Genomic DNA, 8,680 nt, shown 5'->3' on the forward strand with positions numbered 1-8,680 from the left:
CGATTGGGAACCTTTCCCAGGGCTCCCTGACCTTCAGTCTACCTTTGACTCCTTTGTCCTGCTCATGGCCTCCGTCCCTGTCTTCTAGCCTGTAAAGTCAGACAGCACCTGCTTTAATACCAAGGCAGCCTGGGGAGGGTCTTGCCAACCTGGGTCCTGGACACTGATGCCTTAGCACACGACTCATCCCTCTGAGGCCCCACCCTCCCCAGGAAACAGCCTGAGCACAAGCCTCATCTTCCTGGGGCCCTCAGATTCCCATTCTCTTCCCAGTTGGGGACTCCCCCCGACCCCATGCCCAGTCAGCAGCTCTGGTCTCTAGCCTTGCAAGCCCCTTCCTCTATCCCCTAACCCCTGGGGAGTGAGATGGAGTGAAATCTCCCCTCAAAGGATCTCTAGACACCCATGCTCGTCTCTCCTTCCAGGGTGGAGAAAGAGATGCTGATGGCCCCAGTTGTTTCATACCAACTCATCCTATTAGACAGCAGTGTGTGCTTTCGTTATTCCCACTCAGACCTGCTGGCATCTGGGAGGCTTTTTCACTGTGCATCTGTAATTGTCAGTCCCCTGTGGAAAGTGCCCGATGAGGTCTTCATTCCTATGACAAAAGAGTGCTCCTTGCATGCACAAAGGATGGCCACTCTGTATGCATGTCGTGTGTGTGTGTGTGTGCGCGTGTGTGGTATGTGTGTGGTGGAGGTTTTGTTGCCCAATGATAGAAGATAGAAGCTCTGGTGATGTGGCTGCTCATTATTCCCAGCTCTCTCTTCCTCCCCAAACTACCACCTAATATTCACTATTCCCTTTAATAAATTCCTTTCCAGCTTAGAGTAGCTGCTGTTTGCAGCTTGGCATCCTGACTGATAGAATCAGAGAAACGGGGTCTGAGTCCAGGGCACCAGGCATTAATGGTACCAATGTCAGGGAGCTGGGGGAGAGCAAGAGAGAGAATAATATCCTATTAGCAGGCCCAGGTAACCCCTGCCTCTCTTATTACAACGTCATTCCTCACCAACTCCAACCTTCAGTCCTAAAGATAACAACCATGATCATCTTATTACCTTAAATTTCGGTACAAGCCACTTTAATATTCATATTCTCATGAGCTCACAGCAACCCTCTAAGGTAGAGCATCTTAATCCCATTTGACAGGTGAGAAGAATGAGGCTCAGGAAGTTTAAGTGACTTGGCCAAGGTCCAAGGCTCATAGGCAGCATAACGGAGAATTGAACCCAAGGGCTTCTGGCTTCATGTCTCATGTTTATCCGCACACCCACAGCGCCCCGTGCCCACCCCCACCACGCTTTGGTGCCTTCCCACAAGTATTAAACTTTCTGTGCCATGAGCACAAACTGAAATATACCACTCACTCCCCGGATGAGTTTTTTAAGGAGACTTCATCTTTGATACTAGAAGCCATATAGGGGGTTGATCAAGCAGCACAAGTTTGTAGCCCAGCTCTGCCACTGATACTTGCATGACCTGGAGCAAGTTATTTACCCTCTATGGGCCTCAGATTCCCCATCTGCAAAATGGCAATAAGAACAGAGTTGTTGAGAGGATGGCATGAGTTCATCTGTGTGAAACACTCAGACCAGTGCCTGGCGCATAGTAAGTGCTCAATAAACGCTAAGCTAGTTTCAATATTACTACAAATCAAAGAGACACAAAAGCCCTCAGGTAACTTGCAATTTGAAAAATGATGAAAGGTACACACCGGAAATAAGTAGAAGTTGGCTTATATCTCAAAGCGCAGTAAGTCTTCCAGCCAAACTGAAGATACCAACCACGCCAATTCAGAGAAGACAGAAAGATCCGAGATCTAACTCCATCAGGGTAGATTCTGACAGTCCTTGGCCAATGAACCAGTCTTTGCAATTAGAATCCTAACTTGGCAGGCTGAAGAGTTTCTGGAAGATGATAGGGTGTGGGTTCAGGTAGCCCCAGGTCGTCACTGAGACTGGCCTGGAATTCCCTCTTGCCAACGGTGTCTCCTGCTGTTGACTGGCCTCGTGCTAAGACCTTATTTTATTTTTACTAGAGAAGTAACGTGGCTTTGATAAAAAGCCAGGACTCTGGAGTTAGAGATGCTGTATATAAATGCCAGTTCAATGCTTGGCACAGAATATGTGCTCAATAAATGTCATTCTTCTTATTTACCATTGTTGTTACTCTGCAGTGGTTTATCCTGTCATAATCCACGCGTCCATCAGTAAGCCTGGACTCAGCTTTGAAACAAACCCAATCCCAGGACAACACCGCCTGCCCGTGAAGTTTCTCTCGCCCTGCGGAGCCCACCTTTCAGCTCCAGAGGGACGGATTCACCTGAGCTAGGGTGAGATTTTGACATATGAGTCTAGGTCCTTTCTTCTCCCCCAACCCCACCCAAACAGTTAGCCTGCTTTGGATTTTGTCATTTTAGGGGAATGGGTGGGACGGGAAGCCAGCAAGCCTTTTTGCCTTTTGTTCACACAGGGCCAAAGTCTCAGGAAACCTAGGGAGGCTTGCAGAGGAAGAAAAAGAAAAGGTTAGCAAGACCCTCAGTGTCTTGGCCAGAAACTGGGGAGGGGAGGGAGGGACTGGAGGAGCCACCCTTTGCCCTCCCCGATCAGCAAAGCAGAAGGAGGTTACCCCCCCGTTCCCTGAGATGGGGGGAGGTCAGTGAGTCCTTACAACCCCGTGGAATGGGGGCTTGAAACAAAAGGTTGTTTTGAAAATGTTGTAATGTTTCTTGCACTCCCAAGTGTGTACACTGAGACCCACACACTCACCCTACACTCTAGGCCAGGTGTTGGGTATACATCAGTGAAGAAAATCTGACATGGTCCCTGCCCTGGGGCAGCTTACAGACAACAAACAAGCAAATACATAAATTATCATTATGAAATGTGGCCGCCATGGGGGGAAGCACATTGACAGGGAACATTCAGGTAGCAGAGTTAAGAACGTGCTCTGTAAGGAGGAGACAGTTAAACTAAGACCTGAAGGGTACGAAAGCATCAGCCATGCAAAGAGGGGTGAGTTGGGGAAGCAGGAGAAGCATCCCGGGCAGAAGGAAGAGGTCAGGAAAGGCCCCGTGGCAGGAAAGAATGGCATCTGCACAGGTATCTGGGTGCTGAGGTTCTGGATGGCGGTAGGATGCGGTATCCCTGGAACCTGGTGCCGCAAGGGGGCAGATTTAAAAGGACTAGAGGGTAGGCACCCTGGAAGGTCTAAGAGGCAATAAGGTTTCAGGGAAAGAGAAGAAGGGCCGGAGTTGGAGATCCAGCATCCCCTTGGTGAGAATCACCCTGCTTAACCTGAGTCTCAGCTTCCTCCCCTGTAAACTAGAGATCACACTTTTCCCTCAGGGTTGTACCAAGTGCAATGATGTCAATGAAATGATTAGTACAAGGTAGATGCTCCAAAATGGCTGTCCTCATGACCCAGCTCCAGGGTACTTTTTTTTTTGCGGTACGCGGGCCTCTCACCGTTGTGCCCTCTCCCGCTGCGGAGCACAGGCTCTGCACGCACAGGCTCCGCGGCCATGGCTCACGGGCCCAGCCGCTCCGCGGCATGTGGGATCTTCCCGGACCGGGGCATGAACCCCTGTCCCCTGCATCGGCAGGCGGTTTCTCAACCACTGCACCACCGGGGAAGCCCTCCAGGGTACTTTTTCCCACTCCCTCCACGGGCGGTAAGCTCCTTGAGAGCCAGAGCATGTCTGGTTCATCCTCATATCCCACCCCCTCCACTCACAGAGAGCCTGGCACACTTTAGGAGCTCAGTAATGTCTGTGGCATTGAAGGCGAGTACACAAATAGTTATAGTAACTAATAAACTGAAGAATGTTTTTGTGGACAGCGTAGAAGTCACTGAGTCCAAGATGATCAAATGACTGAGGACGGGCCAAGAAGAAAGCATGCCATGGTCTGCTCACGTCCCCAGCAGCGTCTGAGGTTCCCTCTGAAGCACACTGGAGAAATAGCCACTCATAAACACACAGGCAGGAAGATGCAGGCTTTCCCTCTCTGCTTCCAAAGGGCATTTCTAGGCAACATAGCAGGTTGTAATAACAAACAGGCAGGGCTTTTAAAAACAGCATTTATTTACTACTTTATGGTTCACATAGTGCTTCCGTGTACATCACTGCACTCAACAATCTGGTGACCTGGATAAGATATTGATTAGTCTCCTCTCCTCACTGTAGATGAAGGAGCCACAGAGCAGCAAGGGCAAGTTGCTTGCCTGTGGTTAAATAGTGAGATGCAAAACTAAACCATAATCCCAGATCTTTTGGGTCTAAATCCCCTGTGCCTTTTCCTATATGACCATCACACACACTGACTCTTGATTAGGTGGATGCAAACTGCTGCACGCACCCAGAGATGGGCAAAGCAGCCACACAGAACGGCGCGTGAAATTTCAGCCACAGCTAACCAATCTGGGCGAGGTCTTCTTAGAAGCTACCGCAGCATCTTGGCAACGGAGGAGAAGGACGTCACCCCTCACTCCTCATGAAATGATTCATCAGCAAAGATGGACCCTCTCCCACTGAGAAAGAGGGATGGGTCTTCAAGCTGACCTGCTCCCCTCTTCCAAAGTCTTAGCAATCAAAGCTTACGCCACTCAGTTTGGCCACTGACCGCCCCCCAGGGCTTCATAAAAATTTTTAATATAATTTTTGAATCATAACACATTGAGAGTTTTTTAAAATAACTTTTCAGGTAAAAAGTAAAAGATAAATAAAAAATAAAAGTCAATTCCACCCCCCTCCCCCTTCTGCCTCGTTCTCATCTTCATCCCCTACCACAAATATCTGTTTATCCCCTCCAGAATTTATTTACACAAATAGAAGCAAACGTGAATGTATATTTTATCCCCTCCCACCTTATTTCTACATATGTTGTTATGTACAATTTCAGGGAGCGAATCCTTTCCCTCCGCTGCCAGCAAGCCCAAGGCCAGACAGGCAGTCGATAGACACTCGTTGGAGGGGAAAGGCCAGACTGAGCGGACAAATCGATCTCCGGTGTCAGTCCAGGGTGTGTAAGGCAAGTCCTGCAGACTGACGTCTGTGCACAAGTGTCAGTGGCAAAGCAGCCCCAGTTTCTCAGAAGGTAGCAGGGTCTGAGGAGGAGGTGTGTCCCGGCAACTCCTCCAGGTGCGGTGCAGGGCTAAAGGTCAGACGCTCCCAGGAGTGGTAATGGCCTCGGCAGGCAACACCAGGACCTCTGTCCTCTGGCTCACCAAACAAAGAGCATCCTCAGGACAAAGGGCACAGAGGACTTCGTTGAATTGTTACAGAAAACAAAGATGTGCCCAGAGATTTTAAGCACAAGGAAATGGAAGCAGCTCCTCTTTCAAGTTCCCCAGCCTCACACGGCTTCCCAGATGACCCTAAAATGACTGGAGATTATTCTGCCCCATCCGGTCATGGTCCGGATGGGGCTTCTGGGAATGTGCTTGTTGACGGGCCCGGCTTCCATGAAAGGTAGCTCTGGGCCAGAGGCTGGGGAAGGCTTTCGTCAGGACCAGCACGGGCTCTTGTTTGCAGATGGTGCAAAATCACTGATGGGGAAGGGGGCTGTGCACACTGCCGAGAAAGTGGACTAATATTTTTGGGAAGTTTTAATTTGCTTCAATTAAAAATTCAGGCCAGCTCCGCGCAAAACAGAAGTAGGTGAACTTATTTCCTGAAACTCTGCACCATCCTTTCTGGGCCCCTCCAACCCTGCAGAAGGAGGCTTGTCGCTGAGAGAACGTCCACCCCGGCCAGCTTTTCCCAACTGGTCAGTTCCAAGGTTCACACCATTTCCTCCCCATTCTCCGGCCAGATCAGACCTGGGCCCTGCTGGGGATGGGAGAGAGAAACCATCTGGCTCCAAGAGACAGGAAAAACCTGTATCTGGGGCCTCAGCACCAGCCTTCCAGGTCTGGGTCATGTCTATACACTCAGGGTTCTTTTCTTGAGCTTATTGGCTCTGTATCTTACAACCAGAGGAACAGGAGAAACACTTGAGAAGATCAGATGCTTTGAACAATGCATGGAACATAGTAAGGGCTCACTAAGCCACAGATGTTAGGTTGTTACCTTCATCATTATTTAGGGGTGTTCCTCTATAAATCTTTAACGGAGCCTCAAATACTGGCCCCACCACATCCTCCCAGCAGTCCTGGCCCAGAGAATGTAGTTGTTTCGAGGGAGTAGTTTATGAGCCACTGGGGAACACCTTTGGCCCTGACATATGCTCTAATGGGCTCTGCGCTAGAACCTGTGTCCTATTAATCTCTGTCGAGTGAAGGAATGAATAAATGCATCCATTCAGTGGATTTATGAATGAGTATGTAATGCACATGCTTCAGGAGAGGAACAATGCTGACCCACAAGGAGGTCAGGAAAGGCACAGCTGCTCAGAGTGGCCCTAAACATCCTAACGCCTTCTCCCCCGCTGGGGCCCAGCCATTCTTTTCCCTCCCTGGAATCCAGGGACCTCAATAGGGGACTTTCAGTCCTTCATGAGGAGGGCCTGAGGCTGAGTAACTGTCCTCCAGTGGCACTGATTCTTTCCCACACGGTTCCATCCTGCCGGGGCCCAGGGTTTGCAGAAGGCTGGCTGGGTCAAGGGTGGAACAGGACCCCAGGAGGATTTAAGTCTTCTCCCCGCCCCCCAGTCCCAGGAGCCACCCCTGCCTTCGACTTCCCCAAAACAAAGCTTTACAGTGAGGCCTAAGTTATCAGAACACATCCCTCCCTGGGGAACCCTAAGTTGAATGCCTCCTAGACCGCTGTGAAAGAACCACTTCCCTCGCCCTCCAGGGCCACACCCTCCAAACCCTCAGTGTTGACCGTTCCAAAGGTAACAGATAGGAATTCCAGAAACATAGTGGTCCCCCAAATTCAGGTGTGCAAAACTAGAACTTTTTCCTCTATAATTCAATTTTATCTTCGTGATGAGTCCCCATTTCTAACTGACAGAAAAGTCAGCCTGGTAACATTCTGATAAACTCAGTCCAATCAGTGATTTAAACTCAATCCATTCAAGTCTAACTTGGTCACTTCCCCACACGGGGGCCAGGCCTATCCCGTTCTCCTGAAGTGACCCCTGCAGCACTCTCTCAGCTGACCTCCAGGCCCCACTGCAGGCCTGCAGGATCTTCTGGGCCACCTCCCTTCTCCAGTCAAGAGAAATCTGAGCAAATGTCACCAGCCCTATTTTTTTTTTTTTTTTGATCTTGCTCAGTTTTTGTTTTTGTTTTTTTTTACTTTTTATTGGAGTATAGCTGATTTACAATGTTGTGTTAGCTTCAGGTGTACAGCAAAGTGAATCAGTGATACATATACATATATCCACTCTTTTTTAGATCCTTTTCCCATATAGGCCGTTACAGAGTATTGAGTTCCCTGTGTCATACAGTAGGTCCTCATTAGTTATCTATTTTACATATAGTAGTGTGTATATGTCAATCCCAATCGCCCAATTTATCCCCCCCCTCGCTCCTTTCCCCCCAGTAATCATGTTTGTTTTCTACACCTGTGACTCTATTTGTTTTGTAAATAAGTTCATTTGTACCAGTTTTTTAGATTCCACATTAAAGTGGTATGATATTTGTCTTCCTCTGACTTACTTCACTCAGTATGACAATCTCTAGGTCCATCCATGTTGCTGCAAATAGCATTATTTCATTCTATTTTATGGCTGAGTAATATTCCACTGTGTATATGTACCACATCTTCTTTATCCATTTATCTGTTGATGGACATTTAGGTTGCTTCCATGTCCTGGCTATTGTAAATAGTGCTGCAATGAACATTGGTGTGCCTGTATCTTTTCGAATCATGGTCTTTTCTGGATATATGGCCAGGAGAGGGATTACTGGATCATATGTTAGCTCTACTTTTAGTTTTTTAAGGAACCTCTATATTGTTCTCCATAGTGTCTGTACCAATTTACATTCCCACCAACAGTGTAGGAGGGTTCCCTTTTCTCCACACCCTCTCCAGCATTTGTTGTTTGTAGATTTTTTTGATGATGGCCATTCTGACCAGTGTGAGGTGATACCTCATTGTAGTTTTGATTTGCATTTCTCTAATAACTAGTGATGTTGAGTTTTTGTTTTGTTTTTTTTTTTTGCGGTACATGGGCCTCTCACTGTTGTGGCTTCTCCCGTTGCGGAGCACAGGCTCCAGACACGCAGGCTCAGCGGCTGTGGCTCACGGGCCCAGCCGCTCCGCGGCATGTGGGATCTTCCCAGACCAGGGCACGAACCCGTGTCCCCTGCATCGGCAGGCGGACTCTCAACCACTGCGCCACCAGGGAAGCCCTGGTGAGCATCCTTTCATGTGTTTTTTGGCCAACTGTATGTCTTCTTTGGAGAAATGTCTATTTAGATTTTCTGCCCGTTTTTTGATTGGGTTGTTTGTTTTTTGATATTGAGCTGCATGAACTGTTTGTGTATTTTGGAGATTAATCCCTTGTTGATTGTTTCGTTTGCAAGTATTTTCTCCCATTCTGAGAGTTATCTTTTCATTTTGTTTATGGTTCCCTTTGCTGTGCAAAAGCTTTTAAGTTTAATTAGGTCTCATTTATTTATTTTTGCTTTTATTCACCAGCCCTATTCTGCCAGGTCCTTCCCAACTGCCATACCTCCATCTGCCCCGGTGGCCTGGGGAGCATCTGACAGGTTACTGTCCTTCCTA

This window comes from Mesoplodon densirostris, chromosome 8 (genome assembly GCF_025265405.1).
Source record: "Mesoplodon densirostris isolate mMesDen1 chromosome 8, mMesDen1 primary haplotype, whole genome shotgun sequence".
Taxonomy (NCBI): domain Eukaryota; kingdom Metazoa; phylum Chordata; class Mammalia; order Artiodactyla; family Ziphiidae; genus Mesoplodon; species Mesoplodon densirostris.